General features: G+C 37.2%; 3 protein-coding genes and 1 long non-coding RNA gene across 9 annotated transcripts in view; 1 reads left to right on the top strand and 3 right to left on the bottom strand.

Moving 5' to 3' along the window:
* LOC100709195 (uncharacterized) overlaps nt 1–26,139 on the bottom strand; it is a 1,346,887-nt gene that overhangs the window by 947,352 nt on the left and 373,396 nt on the right. The gene's annotated exons all lie outside the window — the stretch shown is intronic.
* The window catches only part of LOC112846698 (uncharacterized), a 961,229-nt gene that overhangs the window by 728,448 nt on the left and 206,642 nt on the right, over nt 1–26,139 (top strand). The window lies entirely within an intron of this gene.
* The window catches only part of LOC102076453 (Ig heavy chain Mem5), a 900,359-nt gene that overhangs the window by 700,210 nt on the left and 174,010 nt on the right, over nt 1–26,139 (bottom strand). The gene's annotated exons all lie outside the window — the stretch shown is intronic.
* The window catches only part of LOC106096470 (immunoglobulin mu heavy chain), a 1,110,954-nt gene that overhangs the window by 918,820 nt on the left and 165,995 nt on the right, over nt 1–26,139 (bottom strand). The window lies entirely within an intron of this gene.

The raw sequence follows: 26,139 nt of genomic DNA, 5'->3' as shown, positions 1-26,139 counted from the left end.
TTTGATGTAAACCACAACCTTTCACATTTCTACAACCTTTCTTCAGGCACTTTACCTTCACAAATTTAGCATATGACTGTCAAGTAAAAGAGCTGTAATGTCAGATTAGTTAAAATCAGTTGCATGTCTTAAACTTAACTTTAATATGCAGTCATATGTAACAAAAAATAACATTTTAAGCTTTATGTATCAGTGAGGTCAGGGAAAATGGCTGATTTTGTTGTGACAATGCCATCTGGGGGAATTTCACCCCCAGCAACTCTAAGGGTTAAATGCTTTAGAGTAAAGGGAAGGGAACGCATGGTTAAAAATACACCATGTCAAGAGTTCTGGTTTCAAATGTAAATATACCTTTATTAAAAATTCTCAGTACCAAACCAGTAACAAACTAACTATTTATAGGCTTAAAACTATAAATATATAAGTCAAGTTCACTTCTGAACTGAATTTGAACCAAACGCCTGGGAATGCAGGTCGGAAAGGCAATGAACTTACTAATTACTTACTGAAGTTACACCAAAGCTCTGAAAATGTTGTGAGTCAAAAAAGCAGGAACTCCAGCAACACTTGAGAAACGAAGAACACCTTTAATAATTGACCAACGCGTTTCGGCTTGTGGCCTTCATCAGGGTCATAGTGAAACATTGTAAAAAAATTGCTTAAATACAAGACAGGAAACAGAAAATTTTTTTTGCTGTGATTTACCTTCCAATGTTGTGAGTCAGACAGAAATATTATTTCCTTTGTTGTTTTGTTTAGTTTTTTATATTAGCACATATTATTTTTACATATTTTTAAAAGTAATTTGTTTTTTCACACTATGTATCTATGTTAATAAATAATAAATAGGCTGATGGCTCCTCCTACTGCATATTTAAGTGTTGAGGCTCTGAGGAGTTTTTGTCAAGGGCTTCTGATTGTTTGTGTTAATGTGGGTCTCTGGCACAGTAATACACAGCAGTATCTTCAGGCTGCACATTCTGTCCAGTTAAAGTCACTGTGTTACTGGAAGAATCTGTGGAAATGCTGAACTTGTTTTTGAGTGAATCTTTGTATGCTGGTGTGCATCCATGACATTGCTGTCCAATCCACTCTAGATTTTTTCCTGCAGGTTGTCTGACCCAAGCTGTACTGTAGCTGCTAACAGAATAAGAGACCTGACAGATGATGGTCAGAGGTTGACCTGGCTGCACAGTCACAGCGTCTGGTTGGGTTAACTGTTCACACTTCACACCTGTTAAAAAAGAAAATGTTTTGTGAAAAATCACAGGTTATATTATTAAAAAACAAACTGTTATTATGTTACACATTTAAGTAGACTCACGCCCAGCAGCTATCAGTAGTAACAGAGCTACAGAAAGCATGTTTTTTGATGAACGTGTCATCATGTGAACTCTACATCACAGTCTGATGTGAAACATTTATAGCTGAATAATACAGGAAGTAAATGAGTTTGCATAGACATACATAAAAAATTCATTAGGGACTGAATGAAATTTGTTAAAGAGGCTGCCTCTAGTGGACAACATGAAAACATCTTTGGGAAATTCATTTGTGCTTTTCTAATTACATAATTGAATCAATAAGACATAAATCAAACAGGTGGGTTCTGGTTATGATTGCATACTAATAAAATTGCAAAAATCTAAACTATACTCATTAAAGTGGAAGTGCATTTAGTGTATTTTCAGATTACTGATATTGATATATTGAATACTCTGTTCTATACTCATTTATGTGCTGAACACATAAATATAAAGCTGTGCCTCAATGAGGGTCACGGGGGGTCAGTATGACAACAGAAAACAAAAAACAGACTGTTCTTCAATTTCTTTAAAAAATATATCATTTTCTTGCCATGGAAACAGATATTAATGAATAAACTTGACAAGATTATATGTTCTATAATTGACAAAACTTTATAATCAGAATGTTTATATGGTACAGTTGTCCAAGATCCTCTGTAATAAATAAAATGTCATCTGGTAGTGATTTGCTATTCAGAAAGTTAAGTAGAAAGGCAGTTCATATATATATAACATAAAGAAAACTGTGCTTAAAGGAACATGTCTGAAGAAACCTGAGCTTTTTGAAAGGAGATGACCAATATTTTTTTTTTAATTTACCTCAGCCCTTGAGCACCTTATATGGGTTAAAAAAATAACTTGAATTCAATTGAATATAACTCTATATAGCTCTATAACTCATTTCTGTTTATAAGTATATACATGCTTCTCCTATGAATTTACCAGTGAACTGTGGTCTTAGGGCTCCTCCTCTGGTGTCTTTGTATTACAAGGGTTTGTGCTCTGAGGGCTTTTTGTTGAGGTCCCCTGATGTTTTGACTCAGTGTGGCTCTCTGGCACAGTAATACACAGCAATGTCTTCCGAAAGCACATTCAGTACTTTCGAAGTTACTGTGTTGCTGGAGGTGTCTTTCAGAAATGTTGAATTTTCTTTTAAGTAAAGGACTCTTTGTAGTTTGTGGGAGATTCAGCTGTATCCACATTCCCTCCAGTGTTTTCGTTGCAGGCTGTCTCATCCAAGTCTTACAGCAGCCATGGACAATATAAGACATCTGACAGGTGATGGTCAGACAGTGACCCGTCTGTAAAGTCACAGAGGCTGACTATGTCGACTGTTTATTCTGTACAACTTTGAAAAATTAAAAAAAGATGAACAACAAATATCTAGTTGAATAACAAATATCAACAACTGACTATGACAAATGTAGAGACTCACATCCAGCTGCTAAGAGCAGTAACAGAGCTGAGCTCATTTTTCACATGTACATTTGTGAGAAAGAAGAGTTTGAATGTGTGAAAGTACATCTCAAAAACTGTGAGAAAAAAACGGTTTGATGTCAATTTAACCCTTGACGAGATTCATTACCATTCAGTTACGGTCAATGTTTATTATGTAAGTGCCACTGTAAGTACTCCTCAGGTAATGACTAAAGAGAAACAATAAATAAGGCACAATTACATATTTTACAGTTTTACATAAATCATACTGTAGTTGTCAGTTAATGCACAGATACCTTGTTAATTGATGTATTTTATGTTTTTGTTTTTGGGTGATAATTATCTTTTTCTATGTTTTTCATCAGAAACAACAACAACTAAAGATACAATAAACACATTATACTTTCTCAAAATTTATTAACACAACAAAAACAAGCGGGAGATTTTGTACAGCTGCTCAGAGTCAGTCACTGTAATAAAAAGCAGACTGTTCATCTACAGATACACCTGCTGTTTGTTATTATCCCTGGAGATGGTAAACCGACCTTGACCTGACTGAGTAGTAAGTTCTGTAGTAGTAATGAACGGATGCAACCCACTCTAGTCCTTTTCCAGGAGCCTGTTTGATCCAGTTCACATAATAGTCACTGAATGTGAATCTAGAACCTGTACAGGTCAGTCTGTGGTTCAGATTGTCTCAGAGGCTGACCATCAACACCTGTCAAAAAAGAAAAAGAGTCACTTGCTATGATTTGGTTACTTTTCAGTGGCACATATAACTCAGTAACAGTAAAATGCTTCACCTGCCCAGAAAGTGATAAAAAGCATCAGTCTTGTCCTAATGTCCATCATGTGTGTGACCACTCCACTCTGTCATCCTTCCTGGATGTAGGTCCAGAAGTAGGTCTAAGATATCCATGTTTTGCACTGATTCCTCCTCACAGAAAGGACAGAGCTGATGTAGACTGTAGTCAATGATTTGATAACTCGATACTCTTTAACTAATTTATTTGTTGAGATTTTAATTCAAAAAATGTCCCTTTTTTCAGTTTTTGAATTAGACAATAGTGCTACAGGCTTCATTCACATCCTCAACAAGTACAGTGAAGACTGAGTCATTGTTTAATATCTGGAAGCCAATTTTACAGTGTAGCTATAATTGCAGTGGTTGGACACCTTGTGTGTGGGGGGACTTATATATTCCACACATTACCATATAAGATCACTCTTATTGCACATTCACATAGAAGATGTATGCACTTCACTGACAGCTATGTTGAGCAAATGGCCCAAAATTTTGTTGGCTAGCTGCTACGCTCTATCTGTACTTTGTCATTTCTTGTGATGTTGATGATGTGTTTATAAAGGAGGAAACGTTTGCATAGAGCTCCCTCTACAGGAGCAATTTTGTATTCCAAATACACAGTCTCTAAGTACTTTAGGATATGATATGATAGAAAAATGATATATGATAGATAATTACACCCTAAATTGTTTGTAAGAATCGTGTTTGGAATTTTTTAAATATATGTTTTACTTTATTGGAAGTGAAGGGTGAGCAAAACATAAAATAATAAGCAAGTACAGGTTCAGTTTGCATTTCCATACAACTCTAAATTTAAGAGGAAGAAAGTGAACAGCATAACACTGACAGGACAATGTGACATCCAATAGTTATAACTGTTATATGAGTGGATGTAATAAGCAGTGTAGGATTTTGGACAGCTGCTCAGCCGCTTCTGTCACTGTGAGTCTCGAGCACAATAATAAACAGCAGAATCTTCAGTCTTCAGGCTGTTCATCTGCAGATACAGCTGCTCTCTGTTGTTGTCTCTGGAGGCAGTAAACCTGCCTTGGACTGACTGTGAATAGTAATTGGTGCTACTGCTAGTATCAGTAGCAATCCACTCCAGTCCTTTTCCAGGAGCCTGTCTGATCCAGCCAAACCAGTGGTGGCTGAGTGTGAATCCAGATGTTGTACAAGTCAATCTGTGAGACTGACCAGGTTGTTTAACTGCTGGTTCAGATTCTATCAGAGTCTAAAATAAAATCAATAATCTGCCTTTGGTGGCTTTTTGGCAGCAACTGTGACATTCAGCACTTGCCTCAATGTTGTGACACACAAAACAAAACTATCGACTACACTACACACTAACTACACACTCCAAACACATCACAAATCTCTCACATCTCAAAAGTATCTCTCTCTCTCTTTCTCTTTCTCTCTCTCGCCACCATCACTCCTAAAACTTCTCCCTCTTCTTAAACAACCAAATGCCATGTTGCCATATCATTTTTTGATTGGTCAACATGGTACATTTTTCCACCAATAGGAAAGGGTGGGGTTTTTTTGGTTTTTGTTTTTGCTCAGAAGCGATTTCCTTAGAAAACGCAGCTTTTACCATTTCTTCCTGCGGTAAATTTAAAGCTAGTATTCAGGAAAAAAAAAAAAAAACATTGCATATATTTTTTATCATAACTCTGATTTTACATGATCGTCAACACAATTTAAAAACTGGTATATAGTTTGAAGTCCACACTTTTAACACGAAAATTGAAAATCAGGGTTGTCCTGGGCTGACATGGCATCTTGTTGCCATGTCATCTTAAATTGGTCATGTGATTGGTTTACCATGACTATTTGATTCTTCCTCAGCCAATCAGCTCGTGTGATTGTTTGGCCCTCCTAGCTGCTGGTAAGCTGAAGACAGCTTCAATCATCTGCGTGTTGAAAAATAGTAAATAGCAGAACCTTCTGGTGTCAGGCTCTTCACTTCAAGGTACTGTCTGCTGCTGGACTCTTTAAAAACAACTGGCCTAGAAAGAAAGGAGAAAAAAACTTTTTTTCAGTGTTTTAAAGTATAACCAATTTTCCTACTATGGAGACAATGAATAAAGAATAAACTTCCATGAATGAAATAGAATAAGTTCACTTTATTTTAAAAAAACTAAAAAAGCATCAAATATATTAAAAAACTCTGGCTTTTAGGAAGCTGATAAATCTGATAAAAAGCTGATAAATAAAACCCCATCTCATCTATAGTTTGCTTTTACTCTAATTCAAATAATCTTAGTGTTTTGGTCGTAAAACAACTGTTTTCAAGACAAATGATGCTCTACTTTTTAAGAGTATATCACTTTAAACTCAACGCATTATTTGTTCAGTAAATGAGATGAAAACATATTTGAAGTTTAAAAGACTAATTAAACTAGTTTAAGTGATAATAACAATACAGCCTATTAAGCTCTAAGTTAGATATTTTAATTTGGAACATTATTTAGTTATTTTAAGATTAAACATATGTGATGCCATTTCCTAGAAAAACTCTTGAATGTCAACTTTTTATAGGCCTCCTCTCCCTAAATCCTTCACTGGACTGAGGACATCCGTTGCTACTCAGACTGTTTTATCAGGTATTGAGGAGGTAATGTAACAAACATCTGCAGACTGTCAGTAGAGATTCATTTATATGTGGTGCAAAGTTGTTCTGCTATATTGCAGGTGGGGAGCCATTAAAATGAAACCTGAAGGATTTTGTACAGCTGCTTAACCAACTGATATCACTGTGACCCTCGAGCACAATAATAAACAGCAGAATCTTCAGTCTTCAGACTGTTCATCTGCAGATACAGCTGCTCTCTGCTGTTGTCTCTGGAGATGGTAAACCGACCTTGAACTGACTGAGAGTACCAAGTGCTGCTACCACCGTTGCTAATTGTTGCAATCCACTCCAGTCCTTTTCCAGGAGCCTGTCTGATCCAGGTCATACCGTAGCTGCTGAATGAGAGTCCAGATGTTGTACAGGTCAATCTGTGAGACTGACCAGGTTGTTTAACTGCTGGTTCAGATTCTGTCAGAGTCTGACCATTAACACCTACAAGAGATTATAAGAAAATCAATGGCACAACTTTAAAGCATGAACCAAAATATTTTAGACCATCAAAAAAAAACAAAAAAAAACTCTTAACCTGCCAAGCAGAGAGTTAAAAACAGCAGTCCTGTCCTACAGTCCATCATGTTGAGATGAGTCCACTGTTCTCTGTCATCATCCCTGCAGTCAAATATAAAGAAGCTCTCTGGGTTTTTGCATTGACTCCTCCCCTCAGATGTTTGCGTCAGGACTGTGAATAACATTCAGACACTATGAGGTAAGTGTTAATAATGAACAGTGTTGGTCAAGTTACTTGAAAAAAGTAATCAGTAACTAATTACTGATTACTTCCCCCAAAAAGTAATCCCGTTACTTTACTGATTACTTATTTTCAAAAGTAATTGATTACTTAGTTACTTAGTTACTTTTTAAAAACACAATTTACAACCTGAATAGGTGATAAAGTGATACATCTTTCAGCCCAATTCTACTTTTTCTGCATAATCCATCATACAAAATGTAATCAAATGGAAAAGTCTCTTTTTAAAACTTGTTTTATTTGTTTTAATCTTTTACCTTTATGCATCAAGCAAAAATTAAATTATGTGCAACATTCTCTGACTGGAAGAAATTTGTTTAACATTTAAACCTATTTTCTGCACATTCCAGCACATAAAATAAAATATTTTTTTGTGTTTACACTCACTCTTTCAAATAGATGCAAGTAAAACACAGCAGAAAATAAATAAAGTCAAAGGCTAGTTGCTCTATTTTCACCTGTAAAGCAGGACTGGGGTAGGCGGAGGTTTACCCTGGTGCAGGTGTGCTGCAGCGGTCAGTTGAAGACTCCGCGAGTTTCTCTGTGAATTTCCCATTACAGTCATAGCGCACTCGCTGCTTGCTTGGAAGTTAAGGGGTTTTTTTTCGCTGTAAAAAGAAGTTTTCTTCCCACGCACAATGGACACTAATGTTTTTGTCACTTTTTATGGAATCAAACTCAAAGTAAGGTCAGTACTTCCACGCTTTAAACGCTGCACGCTCATACTCTCTCCCGTACTTGATATATTATCCATTGTTGATCTGCAGACAGCTGTTGTCACGAACGTCGCACTCGCTTACGTCACTGTCATGAGACATTCTCGCAAAAAACTCACAGTTTTAGTAACGCAGTAACGCAGCGTTCCTACGGGAAAGTAACGGTAATCCAATTACCGTTTTTGCAAAGGTAATCCCTTACATTACTCGTTACTTGAAAAAAGTAATCGGATTACAGTAACGCTTTACAAGTAACGCGTTACTTCCCATCTCTGATAATGAAAGACTGAAAAACAATATAGGCTAGTTAAATTAGGTTTATGTAAAATAACATATTTGGGTTTCCCAAAATGTTTGCTTGACTTATCAGAGAGAAACAGAATGTTGTGATTAGCAGATATTTACTTTATATTGGAATACAAGGATATAACAGGAGTGTATAGTCTTTATTTTTAATAATTTATTGAGAATATGGGATATGGCCAATAATACTTTTTTATTGATCTTTTTTTGCTTGATGTTTCATAATATGTAAAAACCTAACTTCACACCATATAAAGATCCTGTATTGGATTTACATGCATACTATAAATTTGCAATTTGTCAAAGCCGTCCAAACCTTTAAATATAACATTTCTTCTTCCTCTCCTGGATCCTCAGTAGCCTCAGAAGATCTACTAGATGATGTGAATACAACAATACCTAAGACTAATCAGCTGATCTACACTACAGTAGCAGTGATCAGTGAGATGCTTGGCAGTACTCTCCATGGAGAAGGAGACTAGAGGCTAAGATCAAGGTAGCACGGAGGGAAGTTAGCCATCTATCAGAGCTGCAGAAAGGTGTGACAAAGAAGGTGCCTAAGAGGTACAGTAAGCTGTCCATACCAGAGGCACTGGAAACTGCCAAGCAAAAACTCACAGCCAGTTGCTTGAAGGGATACTCCAGAGAGCTAGCAGACAGGAGAATAAATCAGCTGTTCTCCATAGAACCAGCCAAGGTGTACTCTCAGTAGCAAGAGAACCCTATAAGAACAGGCTGGAGACAGAGCAATACTAGAAGAGCATATGTGCTAGGGTATCTGAGAGCAGACCACAGCAACCTCCCTGAACTGGATCCAGTAACCATCAAAGTGGCAGACATCCAAGAAAAGGGTCTCCAGTATGAAGAGTTGTACAGCACCAGGCCCTGACATGGTTCACGCCCACTGGCTGAAGAAGCTGACTGCACTCCATGAGTGTCTGGCAGCACAAATGAACCAGCTGCTAGTTGACGAGAGACACCCAGAATGGCTAACAGAAGGCTGGACAGTCCTGATCCTCAAGGACCCCCAGAAGGGACTGGTCCCGGCCAGTAACCTGCCTCATAGAAGCTCCTGTCAGGCATCATAGCGGCTAAGAGGAGCAGGCACATGGGTCAATACATGAGTGGGGCACAGAAAGGGATTGGCAAGAATGCCAAAAGGCGCAAAACACCAGCTACTGGTAGACCGAACAGTCAGCCGAGACTGCAAGATTAGGCTGACCAACCTGTGCACTGCCTGGATTGATTACAAGAAGGCCTCTCACCCAATCCCCAACCTTATGAAGCAGGTCTTGAAGCTCCATCTATCGCTACAATCTCCTCTACTTATTTATATTTTTATTGATTATTGTTGTTACATATAAGAATCAGGTACTAACTTTCAAAGCAAGAATTTATTTCAACAGGCCAAAATATATATTTCACATATAGCACAAAAGAAAATCTGACAAATCATCAAAGCCCATCTCTTTAATATATGTACATGAGGGCAAGACTGGCTTTAATGACACTTGTAAAAGCAAAGAAGCCTTTTCAAAAAATTGTCACCCAGCTCGCGAAATGGGTTAAAATAAGATAAGATTTGCAAGTGATTTGTTTAGTTATAAAATCATTCTTTTATTTGTTTTATATTATTGTTACAATAAGTGGTGATGTGAAAAAAGGTGTTTGAGTTCTACACTTCCTGCTGTGCCTAGCAGGAGCTTTTATTTTCAAGATCTGCCAAACGTTGTGCATTGACATGGAGTGTTGTTCCAAATAACTGGAAGGGAAAGAAAAAGTTGTCTTTATTATTAGCAGAAACTGCCTCTGTGACTGAAGCAAAGCTTCATAAAAGATGTTAAAAAAGTGTTTCAGAAGTTATTGGCTAACATCTCAATATTGACATGAAGGTCAGACAGAGCTGCTGAAATCACCAGAAGTGGCAGCAAAATTAACTGTGTCCCACGTGTCTCGGTAAGCTAACTAATTTACCCTCTATGTTAAAGAATCACAAAAAGAGTAATTAAATATTGCGCTCATGTTATTTTCTTCGTGAGTTGCAGATGTTACTTTTGGTGATGCTAATCATAGTAGTTGATGCATAAAATACTATTTTCTACTGTATCTGTCATGATGAGGAGTGCTAGTGTTAAGAGGAAACAACTGCAATTTAGTAATTTTTTGTGCAGTATTTAGTTTTAGTGTATGGTCTAAAGAAACCTTAAGCTTTAACTTTTGTTGTTTTATTTGTTTTATAATTGTGTTATGTGTGTGTGTGTGTGTGTGTGTGTGTGTGTGTGTGTGTGTGTATCTGTCTATCTGTCTGTCTATTCACTAAACTTGTTCTTTAGTGAATCTTTGTAGAATGTGCTGTGTCCAACACCTGACCCTCCAATCCACTCCAGTCCTTTCCCTGCAGGCTGTCTGATCCAAGCTGTCCAGTAAGTGCTTATAGAATAAGTGACCTGACAATTGATTTTCAGACGTTGACCTGGCTGCAAAATCACAGGACCTGACTGTGTCAGCTGTTCACACATTACACCTGTAACAAAACGAATCAGTGAACTAAGGTGTAGGTCTATTAGGTTATGTTGTGGTGATCCTCGAGTTGGGGGATGGGTGTTCATACTGCTGTTCATCAGGTGATCAGTTTAGAAAAAAGAGAAAAGAAGAGGAGGAGAAACGAGCAAAAGATAGAGGTAAGCAGATGTGTCATTGGATAATCGCAGGTCATGTATCCTGAAACAATCAGAATCAGAATACTTTATTAATCCCTAAGGAAATTATGTGGGTTACAGTTGCTCCAAGACGAAGTTGTAGAAATAGTAACAGTAAGGAGAAAATAGTGGTAGTTCATTTAAGATCTGATATTGATACTGTAAAATGCTTTGAACAGATTGTTTTAGGAAAAAATGTTTTATTTTTCAATAAATATTTTAATCACTAACAGTGTTGCTTTCACATCTCCTTAAACATTTCAATTTCATATTAGTGTTACTGTAAGGATTTTATTATATGCTTTTTAAATTATTATTGTGAGCAAATGAATTAAAAAATGTTACAAAAAATTTAAAAAATACGAGAAATAACCTCAACGTTTTCAGATTTCTTTTCAAAAACACCACACAGATGGTTCTTATCACTTTATAGCTACTTGAGGCACCAACCTCCTTTCCACTCTTCATCGTCTTCATAGTTACCCTCATTTCATCTTTATTAGACCTCTGCACTGTCATATGCCGTGGGAGTGTGTGGTCGGGTGTGGTCCAGGTTCCTGTTGTCCATCCCCTGGGGTGGAGTTGGCCAGCTCATCACCTGCTTCCAAATTCCGGGCCTCCATCTAGAGGGTTTTTAAGCCAGTACTGCCTGCCACTCCTCGCCAGTTCGTCCTGCTACCACCCGTGGTAAACCTGGCCTCCTCGGTGCTTGGACTCTGTGTGCCTGGATCGTGGGTTAATGTGTTCTCCGTTTCCTGTGTTCTCCAGATTCATCAGCAGCACTGGTTCTGTTCCCATCCCGTTCTCCAGTCTGCCTAGAACCCTAGGACTACACACCCACCTTCTCCTCAGCCTGCCCTCCAGCCCGTATTTCAACTCCCCTGGACACCTTGGAACCTGAACCAGCTTCCCCACACTCTCAACCATCCCTGGGACGCTCCCACGGCAACCCCTTCCCCGCCTAATAGCCGGTGTTTTCAAGTAAGCACAAGACTCTCCACTAGTACCACTCACCTCTGCCCTTTTATTGTTTCCCATTCAGTAAAACCTTTCTCCTGTGTTTGCAAAGTTCCCGCCCGTGTTCTCCTTGTGTTCAACGTCCGTTTCGCCGCCCTCGGGCCCCCCTCAGTTCCTGCGAATAATTTCTGTTAGACCCAGTCTTGTTTAAGTTCTTTTTCCTTTCAATAAATTGTACATAGTTCGAGCGATTGAGTCTGCTCTTGAGTCCACTGCATCCTTGTTTGTTACATGCACTTCATGATTCAGTCATTTTTATCCTCTTGGTCTACATTTTTTGAATCATTTTTTATTCTAATAGTCCTTCAATCTTCTCAATACACTATGTTCACTTTGATAATAGATTTTCATCTTTATCCCTGAGAAATTACGCAAACCTGCTTCACATCTTTTCCTGCTTGATCTCTCCTCCTCGCTATCTCGTACAAAACAGAACATTTTTTCCTTTGCGTGTCCAGCCTCACATACAACTCACTGTCAGCCTTTTTCCTCTTCATTTGCCTCTTTCTGTGCAACATCCCGTAAAGTGTTTTTTTTTTTTGCTAGCCTCTACCTTTAAATATTTTTCTGTGTTCCCCATTCCATCACCAAGTCCAGTTGTCTTCTTTCCTCTACTTTCAGAGTATACATCAGACATCTTATTGGACTTGCTTCCTCTTCCTGAATACCAAAGACTACCATCCAATATTGCCAAGCTACATTTTCTCCTGACACCAACTTGCAGCCTCATATCTCTTTCAGATACCTTATGCATAGCATCCACCTGTGTGCACATCCGCTCCATCTTCTTGAAGTGTTCACCACAGTCATTTCCATGCTTTTGGCAAGATCCACTATAGTGGATAGTGGATCATCTATTCTTCTGCATTTCTCTCTTTGGCAACATACCTATCCAACACCTCCTCATCACTAGTCTGCTCCAATCACCACTCTCTCTCTCTCCACTAGGAACACTATCTTCCACTTCATCCATGCTATTCTCTCCATCATATCAGACAGCTTCCTACCTTTACCAGTCATAGTCCCTACATTTAAAATACCTCCTCTCACCTTCTCTCCTGCCTTTCTTTTTCTCTTGCTGCCTCCTTAAATGCTTCACCCATCTTCTCTCTTCTCTTCAGCCAACAGTAGCACTGTTTCCACTGGCACCACTGTTAGACCAATAGCATCAGAAGCAGTTGTTGCTCAAACAACCATTGCTCAAACAATTTTACAAAAATCTTAATAAAATTAATTGAAGGAAAAAATTTCCCATTGGGATTCCACTACAGGGTTAGAGTGCTGCTGGAAACAGGTAATGATAAAGTTCAACTAAAGTCCAACAGTTGTAATAGAAAAATAAATAGAATAAATAAAAACAGATTTGTTTTTGAATAAACAAATTATTCGAATTGTTTATTGATTATTACAGACTTCATGATCCATCCTAAAAGGTAAATCTCTTTCAAATTATTAACAACAAACAAAACAATTAAAGAAAAAAATGAATAAACAAGTGATTCATTTTCCTAGTGGAACAAGCTGACTCAAATCCAGCCAGCGAAATCTCTCTACCAGCATAAGAGAGACTTTATTTTTTTCCCTTTAACTTCTTTTAAATTTTGCGGTATAAAAACTGCAAGGTTGTCCTTTTACCAGGCATAGTTATTTAGCGCCATTTAATATTAATCTGCCACTCTTTAACTGACATCTAGTAATAACACAGTGTGCAGGCAAATTAAATGGGGATTTAAATTTGCATTTTACTTGACTGAGATTTTAGAGATCTAAAAATTAACAGCCAGAAAGTGCTAATAAGTGGGGGGGGGGGAGACACTGGAGATATAACGAAAAATATGTTAAATTGTAACCATTTATGAATACATTTTGAACCAAAAATAATAAAAGTGTACATTAAAAGAAATTAAGCATAGGATTAAATATAACAAAATTTGATAAAACACTGTTAAAATTATGTTAAAGGTAAAATTTATTTTAAATTGTAAATATGGTCTGCACCAAGCTAGAGTGGACCACTGAAGGATTTCGTACAGCTGCTAAAACAACCCCAGTCACTGTGGTTCTCGAGCACAATAATAAACAGCAGAATCTTCAGTCTTCAGACTGTTCATCTGCAGATACAGCTGCTCTCTGCTGTTGTCTCTGGAGATGGTAAACCTGCCTTGGACTGACTGAGAATAATAGATGTAGGCACTGTTACCACTGATATAAGCAACCCACTCCAGTGCTTTTCCAGGAGCCTGTCTGATCCAGACCATAGTGTAGCTACTAAATGACATTCCAGATGTTGTACAGGTCAGTCTATGAGACTGCCCAGGTTGTTTAACTGCTGGTTCAGATTCTGTCAGAGTCTGACCATCAACACCTGTGAAGACAGAAAAGAAAATAAATTATATACCATACCTTAACAAAGTTTTATATAACAGATGTCAGTTGATGTTTTCACCTGCCAGGCAGACAGTTAAAAGCAGCAGCCCTGTCCTGTAATACATTATGTAAGTTGTTTGTCATCTGCACTGTCATCCACTTTTCAGTCTCATAAGTAGAGGTGGAAGATTTGAGTTTTGCATTTGATTTTTGACTCCACCTCACAAAGTTGGTTGAATTTCTGCCTTTGGGAAAGATGGACCAGAGCCACCGGACTCAGTCCGCCAGACCGCTTAATAACGTCATTCACCAACTTCATTCCCCCCTCTGCCCGCTGGACCGTAACACACTCTCTCGTACAAGTTACAATCATATCTTTAATTGTCTATGAAACTGCAACCATTTGCACCACATACCTGCTGCTGTTGGTCACTGCACTACTGTCAATGTATAACGCATAACATGCTCTCTTTTTATTTAATTGGATTTCTATCTTGCACGACTGCACTATTGTACATAGGTTTGACTTTTATATATTTCCCTGCAGTGTCCTTCATCTTTCTTAATTCTTCCTAAAAATAATGTCAGAGAGAAACAGTATTTCAATTCTCCTGTGTGTCCTGTACATGTAGCAAATTAAAAATAAAATTATTTGAATACTGAATGTTGAATTAGATGAGTTGTGCTTGGGACACAACGTATTAGCTTAAATAATTAAAAGTGAATTAAACTGTATTTAAATGCTGAACTGTTTACAACACCAGTATAATATGTGTATTAAAGGTTCACGCTTATATTGACAAGACCTTTCTTCTGACCTTTTTCCTACTGATAAATGTTTCTAAAATGTACTAGTAATTATTGTTGTGGCCTAAAATTTTGTTGTTAAAAATGTTATTTTCACACTAAAACAAACTCTTTTAAAAGATTGTGTTAGAGTGTTTAAGATTTGGGACACATTAGTGTTTGTACTTCTGCATGAAGCAAAAATCGTAGATCTTTGTTGGATTCAGTCTGATGAGAAAACTGACTTCAAGTTATTCTGTCACTATTCACTGAGTTATACTGTGTTGCTTAAAGGTCCTTACAATATAGAGCTCCAAGGCTCTATGTCTCTTGACTGAGAACCAAGGTTGATGTGGTTTTTTTTTTGTTTGTTTTTCTGTCAGGACACCCACTCTTTGGAATATTCTTCCAGAAGACATAAGATCAGTTAGCTCACTCTTATCTTTTGAATCCCTCTTAAAGACATATTTTTATAAGCAGTTTTTTCTTGTGACTCTATTTTGATTTATTTCTATGTCATCCTAAATAACTGTTTAACCACAGCATCTCAGTCATTTTTATTATTTATTTGTTTGCTTTTAATTGATCTTTTTTCTCCTCTATTCTCTCCTGTTCTTGTTTTCTCACGGTGCAGCCAGTATTCCCATACCTAATGTTGTTTCACTCATACCTATTTATAAATACAGTAGGGGTGTCTCTGGAACTCTGCTGGGGGGTGAACACCAAAACATATTCCCAGATTTAGTGTCTTGTATTTATCTTATCAATGTCAGTACTCATGTGGAGGAACAACAAGGTACAAATTATGATAGCTCATTGGCATTATTGTGCTAAGTAAGGGGCGATTATTTGAAAGGATTGAAGCAAAGATCTAATGTAGCAGAAATGAGTCCTAAGAGGGAAAGAATGTGAAACAGAACCTGTAGAGCTTATTTGCTAATCATGGTAAAGATGAAGCTGATGGAGACTTAAATAAGACTCTTGGAAGGAGGCAAAGGGTCACAAAAATAAAAGTCTAAGAAGGCAGATTGACAGAACACAGTGAGTTCAAACTAAAGCAAAGTCAGGCATATTAACATGTATAAAGCAAAGCAGAAAATTAATGGACCAGATTGATGCCAATATAATTGAGTTTGACTGAGTGGGAAACCTGTAGTGATGGCAAGAAGTGACTAGCAGCCCAGACACCCGGGAATTCAGGCCAGAAAGTAAATAGAGAAGCTTGACTGAAGTTCTGTGATTGTTGTGAGGCAAATAGAAACATTACTTTCTTTGCAAAATGTTTAATATTAGTATTATAATTTCTACATTATTATTTCAACCCACATTTGTTTTTCACTCAGCCTGCCTCTCCCTTTAAAAGTGGTCTGAGGGCGCCTCCTCTGGTGAATTTACACATTAAGGCTCTGACCGGTTTTTGTACAGAGTTGCTGGTTGTTTTTGTTAATGTGGGTGTCTGGCACAGTAATACACAGCAGTGTCTTCAGGCTGCACATTCTGTCCAGTTAAAGTAACTGTTTTGCTGGAAGAGTCTGTGGAAATGCTGAACTTGCTTTTAAGTGAATCTTTGTAGTATGTTGTAGATCCAGTACGTGCACTTCCAATCCACTCCAGTCCTTTTCCTGCAGGCTGTCTGATCCAAGCTGTGTACCAGCTGCTAACAGAATAAGTGACCTGACAGGTGATGGTCAGACGTTGACCTGGCTGCACAGTCACAGAGGCTGGCTGTGTCAGCTGTTCACACTTCACACCTGTTAAAAAAGAAATTTTTTTGTGAGAAATTACAGGTTATATCACAAAACAGATACTGTTGAATGTTGCGCATCTAAAGAGACTCACATGAAGTGGCAAAGAGCAGTAAGAGAGCTACAAAAAACATGTTTTTTGATGAACGTGTCATGATGTGAACTCCACACAACAGTCTGATGTGAAGCTTTTATGGCTGAGTAACAGAGGAAGTCAGCGAGTTTGCATATAAATGCATAAAGCATTCAAAAGGATGAAGTTTACATAGAAACTCTCATGAACAACATGAAAACGTTCTACGGAAATTCGCATATTTTAATTTGGTGACTTTAGTATAAATATTGTATAAAAGAGGAATATCAGTTAGTTCTATTAATGTTATGTTAGATTGCTGTTTTGCAAACAGTTGTTAAAACATTAATGAGATGGGACAATCATCATATTGTCAGGTTATTGGAATAAATATATTTATTGATCTTTATACTGGGATATTTGCTTTACTTTACCTAAGCTTTGCACAAATAAATATAAAATTGTGACTCTATTGGTGTGATTTAAACAATGTAAACTCTCAAGCTTTTTGTAACTAATATGAAAGAATTCTGGAAGAACAGTTTGAAAAACATGACAAGGGTGGTATATACTTTACTTCAACTTTTATAACAAAAGTATTTTGGAAGAATAAGTGAGAATGTGGAAAGTAAATGCTGGATGTCTGAGTCAACCTTTAAATATGATCTCCCGACTGGAGCATTGCAGTATCAAAGGCACCCCACTGGACTGGTTCAGGTCATACCTCTCTGATAGGACTTTTTCTGTGAGCCTCTGAGATTTTATCTCTTCTTCAGCTCCCTTTACTTGCAGTGTTCCACAGGGATCTGTATTAGGCCCAATTCTGTTCTCCATCTATATGTTGCCGCTAAGCTTAATTTTCAGGAAATATAACATCTGTTTTCATTCTTATGCTGACGACACTCAGATATATCTCCAGCTAAAGAGTAATACCTCCGCTTCGCTGGAATCCTTATTTCAGTGTCACGACGAAGTTAAGACCTGGATGGCCTCAAATTTTCTTAATTTTAATGAGGAAAAAACTGAAGTGATCATCTTTGGACCAAGCTGCAATTCTAGTACCCCAGATCTTGACCTGCGCAGTCTATTACCTTTTGTTAAACTGCATGCAAAAAAATTGGGGGTTATACTGGATAATAAGTTTACCTTTGAGAAACAGATCAACTCTGTTGTACAGCGGTCCTTTTTTAAATTGAGGCTCTTATCCAAGGTGAGATCATTCTTATCTTTTAAAAACCTAGAACGCGAAATTCACGCTTTTATCTTATCTCAACTGGACTACTGTAATTCTGTATCTGTAGATGTTAGCCAGTCTTGTCTAGCGCAGCTCCAGCTGGTCCAGAATGCTGCAGCTCGTCTCCTGACACATACAAAGAGACACAAACATATTTCTCCGGTGCTTGCCTCACTTCACTGGCTCCCAGTCCGCTTTAGAATTAAATATAAAATTTTATTGATGATTTATAAAGCGCTGAATGGTCAGTCTCTAAAATATCTGTGTAAGCCGTATATGCCCCCTAGAGCTCTTAGATCAAGTGATTTCTTGCTCTTGGCCACGTCTAAGTAGAGGCTGGTTCACAGAGGTGACCGGGTGTTTGTGGTTTTGGCACCGAAAATCTGGAATGATTTACCTCTCCACATTAGAAAGACCCCGACCATCAATCTTTTCAAATCCCACCTTAAAACACATTTTTACTCATTGGCCTTCAACACCGCATGAGCGTTAATGTCTACTTACTCATTTGTTACCAGGTGTTTGTTATCTGTTATTGATGTTATTTGTTACTGTGTAATTTTTTTTATCTTTGTACAGCACTTTGGCCAACATTTTGTTGTTTTTAAAAGTGCTATATAAATAAAAAAAAATAAAGTAAAGTGAAATAAGTCAAAGGTCAATGCCATTTCATTAAGATCAATATTAATGGCACTTTCAGTGTCATTACAGTGACCAAAAATAAACAAAGATGTAACAGTCTACTGTCTGACGTATTTGAAATTTTGCTGTAACTGCCCTTTAAGTATATCTATGTTATTTACTTTTTACATGCCTTTCTGTATTTGGTACTTCATACCTACCTCTGCCCTGTACGCTGCCTCAACTCAGTCAAGAGATGAGACCAAAAACAATGGTGTCAGCGGCATATGTGACAATGACATTGTTTTGGTGGGTTCATGTACAGTTGTATATGTACAGGGTGTACAGCAGACGACTTTGAATGCAGCCCTCTGGGGAACCAGTGCTGAGTGACAGTGGGGAAGAGGTGGGGGCTGAGTCTAACTGACTGAGGTTGGTTGGAGAGGAAATATTTGATCCAAGAGCAGGTAGCAGGGGGGATCTGGAGGTGGTCCAGTTTGGTGGTTCTCCAGATGGCTCCAGATGGCTCAGCCCCCTCTGAGGGCTGATGGTGATGGCACCCTCAATGGACCATTTTGCTCTTTAAGCAAACTAGTAAACTATTTGCTTGAATACTTCATAAGTACAGATATGAAGGCTATACATAGGTCTGGAGTTGATGAAGCTGTCTATTTATCTATTTACCTATTCTGAGTTATTTCTATGTTGTCCTTCATACTTGTTTGAATACTTTCTCCTAATGATTATTTTGATTATTTTTGTTTAATATTTGCTTTTAATTTGCCTTTTATTTTCATTTTATTTTTCTTCATTGTGCAGCCAGTATTCCATATCTAATGTTGTTTTACCTATAATGTCTCTTGAATACAGTATTGATGTTTGTGGAACTTTGATTTATGAGTGGAAACCATATAAACACCATCAAAACATATTGTATGTATCTTTTCAGTATTAATATTGATGTCTTCTTTTTAGAAACAACAAAGTATGAAGTAGATAAGTCGTTGTATCTCATTGGCATTACTGTATTAAGCAAGGAGAGATTATTTGAAAGGAATGAAGCAAAGAGCTAATGTAGCAGAGCTGAGGCCCAAGAGTCAAAGGAAGTAAAACAGAACCTGCAGAGTCTACATGCTAATGATAGTGAAGGTAAAGCAGATGAAGACTTGAATAAGGCTCTTTGAATGACCAGGATGAGTTTAAGATGGGGAGAGAAAGGGTCACAGAAACTAGACTCCAGGAAGAGAGAATGACAGAATATACTGAGATTTAAAGAAAAGTAAATGAAGGCAGACTGACATGGACCAGAGTGTTGACAATTGAATTGAGTTTGACTGACTTTGAAACCTCAAGTGAAATAGATCCTAAGCTTAAACAATCAAGAATGCAGACCAGAAGATTGTTCAAATTTAAGTTTGAGTGAAGCTCTGTAAATGCAGTTTCTATGTAAAATGTTTAATAATAGGTTTGTTTGTTTGTTGTTGATTTTTGGTTTTTTGGGGGGGGCAGACACAGACTGCCTCTCCTTTCATAAGTGGTCTGAGGGCGCCTCCTCTGGTGAATCTAGGGGCTGGGGCTCTGAGGGGTTTATGTACAGGTCTGCTGATTGTTTGTGTTACTGTGAGTCTCTGGCACAGTAATACACAGCAGTGTCATCAGGCTGCACATTCTGTCCTGTTAAAGTAACTGTGTTGCTGGAAGAGTCTGTGGAAATACTGAATTTGCTTTTAAGTGAATCTTTGTATTGTGTTGTAGATCCAGTTGATGCGCTTCCAATCCACTCCAGTCCTTTCCCTGCAGGCTGTCTGATCCAAGCTGTCCAATAGCCACCAACAGAATAAGAGGCCTGACAGGTGATGGTCAGACGCTGACCTGGCTGCACAGTCACAGAGGCTGGCTGGTTCAGCTGTTCACACTTCACACCTGTTAAAGAAGAAAATATTTTGTGATAAACTGCAGGTTATCTGAAAAAGCAAAATCTGTTCAATGTTACCCGTCTAAAGAGACTCACATGAAGTGGCTAAGAACAGTAAGAGAGCAACAGAAAACATGTTTTTTGATGAACGTGGCATAATGTGAACCTCACACCACAGTCTGCCACAGCTTTTATAGCTGAGTAACAGAGGAAGTCAGCGAGTTTGCATATGAATGCATAAAGCATTCATTAGGGTCTAACTGTTACCTGTTGAAGAAACTACCGCCTAAGGACAGCATAGAAAAAAAACTCACTCAAATGTAAGACATAAATAAAAAAAGCTGACTTCTGGTCACTGTTGGTTACATTGAGTTACATTTAAATCATAAGTCAAACAATGAGGTAAAAGGGACTGCTAGTGTCACTTCTGTTAATGGTATATTATATTGCATTAAAGAGACATGGTATTCAGCATATCGTCGTATTATTAAATTATTATTATTATATACTTGTGTACTGTATCTAATCACTGCACAAATAAATATAAAATTGTGACTAAATTAGTTTTTACTGTGCTTCATTTTTTTTTATAAAGAATCAATTCTTTGTGGGAAGTATAAGTAAGGATGTAAAAAGTAAATATTGCACGTTTAAATCAACTTTTAAATGAGTCCGAGATCAGTGCCATTTCATTAAGATCAGTGTTTATCACTTTAAGTGTCATTATAGTGACTTAATAGAAACAAGGATGAAACAGTCTGTGTGACATATTTGACATTTTACCTAGGTAATCCTGTTACTGCCCTTTAAGTATGTTTGTTTCTGCTACTTCGTACCTATAGAGAAACATTTTAGAAACAGACTCCTGTGATGTCTTTAACTGTATTACTAAGATGATGATATAGTTAGATGATGTGTGAGATAGTGTGACGTGTCAAATTTTGCACGGACCTCTCACAGAAGACACAGAATAGAAATGGATTTCTTTTTAGACTTTTAATTGATAATTTATTATGTATTCAGGTTGGAACTCCAATGAACACACCAGGAACAACTCAGGCTTCAGTATCTTTATTTTCCTTTTTATAATATGTATGAAAGTTCTCTTTCAGCAGGAGAAGGCAGAAATCATCAAGATCATATGTGATATTAGTATATGGTGAGGTTTTTGTGCAGCTGCTCCATTGTGTTACATCGTTGTGCTTTGTCGAGCACAGAAGTAAACAGCAGAATCTTCTGCTGTCAAGACGTTCATGTCAAGGTACTGTCTTCTGCTGGAGTCTTCTTCAGTCATGATGAAACGATGTTGAAAAGAACTGCCATAGCCAGGAGAATTATAGCCTGTGCTCATATACCCAATCCATTCCAGAGCTCTTCCTGGTCTCTGTCGTATCCAGTGAATATCATGATCTGTCAGGGTATAACCAGAAAGGGTACATGACATTTTCACTCTCTCTCCAAATCCTTTCACCTCAGAGGGAGACTGTTCCAGTTTGATCTCACTCCAAACTCCTGTAAGCAAAACAAACAAAAACAGAAAAAAACAACAACATGATCTTCATGAATCAGACTTTTTCACCGTTTTAAAGAATGAATCCCTTTCTTACCTTTGAGACAAACAATAAAGAATAATTTCAAGGAAATCATATATTCCATAATTTTGAAAACTTTATAATCAAAATGTGTAAATTGGTAAAAATCTTCTTAAGATTTTCTCTCATGAATTAAATGAGAATTGGCAACAACGTGTTTATAAGGAAGCAAAACTTTGCATAGACCCCCCTCTACAGGAGAAATTTGGTATTCAAAAACTCAGTTACACAACTTCTTACTTCTAATTATTTGGACACTATGCACAAATTAAGACATCCACTCTATTACATGGCAAACATAGATACAGCCAACATAGAGTACCTAATTTGGATTGTGGCAGGAAGCCAAAGTACCTGGAGAGAGCTCACACAAGCACAGCAACAACATGTAAACTTGACACAGAAGGGCTCCAGTCAGCTGGTGTATTCAAACAGTCTTGCTAACCAGTCTTGTCCAGCTCAGTAGCAGAGGCTTGGTCAGTTAGCTGGTCTTGGCAGTTGTGTCTTCTGAGTTTTCTAATAGTCTGTTTATGGCTGTTACCTGTCTTTAGCCTAAATGTTTGGAACATGGTTTTATGACAGACGTTATTTTTCCGTGTGTGAGTTAATGTTTTAAAGTGCTTCAATTCAGCACAATTTTGATATTTTTCAAACCAAAAAGAGGTTAGGTGTCTAAAACCAGTAATTAAAAGTGAAAAACTGTCACCACACAGACATCCACCTAAAAGGTAACATTTATTAAATGGGGAGCAATATTGCAGAATTGTTGAGACTGGAATGACATGCAGCATCTGTTAGAAGAAAAGTATTTGATGTCCTGAAAGTGAATGTGATTAATGTTACACCATTGGGATATATATTTAGTGTAAACTGTGCAATCCTGGAGAAACTGAAAAAAGCTTTCTTTTAAAAAAAGAAACAAACAAACAAAAAAAGAAAAAGCATTGAATGTTTTTTATCCAAATGTAAAGTGTTTTCTTTTTTCAGAATGACAAAGCTTGAGACATCTACAACATCTGCGGAGCGCAGAGGGGGCTTACTTGGGCTTAAGCCCGGGTCATTTTTTCAGAAGCCCGGGGTCTTTTGGAGTGTAATTTGTTTCATAGTTAGATGCCTGACTGACAACTGTATAAAACAAAAACTACACACAATATTCGAAGCACATAGCGCACAGTTGTAAATTCCCCCTAATTTTGGTATGATCCGAGCTCGGACACTAGGCGACTGAGCACAGCACTTACGCATGTGAGCGAGGGGGGAGAAGCTACTGCCTGCGAGTTTGCTGTAGAAGCGCAGACAGGCAGAGAGGAGAGTTTAAGTTTGACCAGGTACCAAAGCAAATCATTGGTGCTGTACAAATAATGTAAATATGATGCTGTATCACAAAAGATTGATATGAAACTTGACCCATATTGCGTTACTTGCTCTTCGAGTGAATCAACAAATGGTGAAATGAAAAGCCGAACAACAACAATGCTGTTTTTTTAGACAGTCTTAGATTACATGTGTGCTTATTTCATATTTTCAGTTGTTACCCTCCACGGCTAAATAAAGCACTCTAAATCGGTTTCAGTTATGTACTAATGTACACAACAATGGACATAAGAGGCTTCTTTCAAAGAAAAAATTCAGGTAGATGTTATTTGATATATTATGCTGTGTATGTTGTTCAGTATATTTCTATGCAAAACAAGAGGAATTTCAATACACAGCAGTATATTCACAGTTGAAACAAGATATTTACATACACATAAAAACATTTTTTTACTGTTAAATGTCAGAATAAAAAGAGAGAGCTGTCTATTTTTTATCACTTTCATCAAACTTAGGAGTACATGTACACTAAGTTTATTGTGTCTTTAATTAATAAGAAAACTCCAGAGGATTCCATTCTGAGCTTAAGAAGCTTCTGATAGGTTAGTAGAGTCCATGTGAGTAAACTGGTGGCACACCTGTGGAAGCATATAAGGCACCTCCAACACACAGAGCCTGTTTCTGTGTCATGGGAAAATCAAGAGATATCAACCAAAACACCAGGAAAAGAATTGTGGACCTCCATAAGTGTGGCTCAATTTTGAATACAATTTGGTGCCATTTACAATTAAGAAATACATACAATTTCTCTCTTTACTCATAAATTTAACAAATATTTTTTTATATTTACCAATCTAAAAAAAAATAAACATTTAGTCTGATTTGATGTTACAGTTAAGAAAGTGTTTGTGTTTTTATCTGAAGAGTATGTAAATATCGGGTTTCAACTGTATATTTGATGATGTTGGTGTTTGGCTTGATTGTCAGCACAAAGAGGGAGAGAGAGGAACAGAGAGGGCGAGAGAGGAGCAGAGAGGGAGAGAGAGGAGCAGAGAGGGAGAGAGAGGAGCAGAGAGGGAGAGAGAGAGGAGAATGAGGACAGAGCAGAGATGGAACAAGAGCAGGTGAGACACATGTTAGTCAAATGTTGTTTGCCAAAACTCATCAGAACATGTATCTGGTATCTAGTGTTTCTTTTTAGATACCATTTGTTACTTTTCAAATTCTATATGTATTAAGTTATGCAGGCTTGTTTGCACAACAAGGGTAAATAATTATATAAACTTTGCTGAATCTAAATAGTGTACTTTGATAGAATTAAAAAATAAGTGTAGTCCAGGTCTATGATGATTTTCAGTGTTTTGATTCTGGTTCTGTTTTGGTTAAGTCCTAAAGTAGTTCTGATTTTGAACTGTTGTAGTCCTGTTTTAATTCCGGGTCAGTTCTGGGTCTGGTTGAATTGGGGTTTAGTCCTCGTGTCTTGATACAGCCCTGACTTTGTTCAGCCTTGCTGCTTAAATAAAAAACTAGTTTAAGGTGTTCTGCATATGTGATATATTTCTTTTTCCTATAAGAAGTTATTCATTTTTGAACAAAACTCAAAACACAGCCTAATAAATCTTTCAGTCATTTCTATAACTATTTATCAATTTCCTTCTAATCATTATCATATTTCACCAATTTATTTGTTGCCTTCTAAAGTTCTTTTAATTTTTAGTCTAAAAATTAAAAATCTAACCTGGACTGGTTTGCTGCTTAAATAAAGGACCAAATGACCAAAAAAATCTATTTAAAAATACAAAATAAAATAAATATTTTTTTTGTTTAAAAAAACCATACCCTCATTGGGTATGGTCTATAAATTTAGGATAGTCTATAAATGACTTTGTTATACTATTTTTAAATTATTATTATTAGCAAAAATAAATAATACAAGTTTTGCATCAGCTCCTCCTTAGAGAAACAATATAATGGAAGTGGAGATGACTATTAAATATATAGGGTATTTCCCTCTGTTTTGCAGTAGATAGTCATTGTCCATGTACCAGAAAAAAACCCCACAATCATCCAGCTACAGAAATTATATTTTAATATTTTAATTTTAGACAATGATGATCAGACTTTTCCTGTCTGTGATTAAATGGAGAGTTAGATGAGTCCAGGATTGGTCAACCAGTTAGGGTCACTGTTAAGAAGAAGAAGTTCAAACAATGCAGAGGCAATCTTTGAGAATCTTGAAGTAATGTCAGTTTTAGTTGGTAATCAAATTTCTATTAATGTATCTAATGACAAGGGGAAGTAAGAAGAGAAGAGTTATGACATAACCTTGACAATATTACTGGCCTAACAGTGAGTAAGAGATTTGTACAGCTGTTGAACAGTTTCAGTCACTGTAGTTTTTGAGCACAATAACAAACAGCAGAATCTTCAGTTTTCAGACTGTTCATCTGCAGATACAGCTGCTGCTTGTTGTCGTCTCTGGAGATGGTAAACCGGCCTTGGTCTGACTGAGTAAGTGCTCCCACCATCATATCTAATAATGGCAACCCATTGATGAAATGCTGTAATAATTTGTTGATGTCATTTATACATGTTTAGATAGTGACATACTTATCAGTATTCTCTACTGTAAGTGATAATGACACTGTATGCTTTATTGATTTTTAAGAGTATGTGTTATTCTTTTTTAATGTGTTGGAATTTATGTTTATATTGTCTTTTAATGGGGTGTAGGTGTTTTAATAGGCATGCTAACGTCTCCCTGTTTTGATGATGTGGCTAGTGTGAGTTTAATGGGACCTTCTCTAAACTGGTCGGCATAT

The sequence above is a fragment of the Oreochromis niloticus genome, linkage group LG4 (genome assembly GCF_001858045.2).
Source record: "Oreochromis niloticus isolate F11D_XX linkage group LG4, O_niloticus_UMD_NMBU, whole genome shotgun sequence".
Taxonomy (NCBI): Eukaryota; Metazoa; Chordata; class Actinopteri; order Cichliformes; family Cichlidae; genus Oreochromis; species Oreochromis niloticus.
The sequence above is the reverse complement of the archived record's forward strand: the minus strand, read 5'-3'. Positions and strand labels throughout refer to the sequence as shown.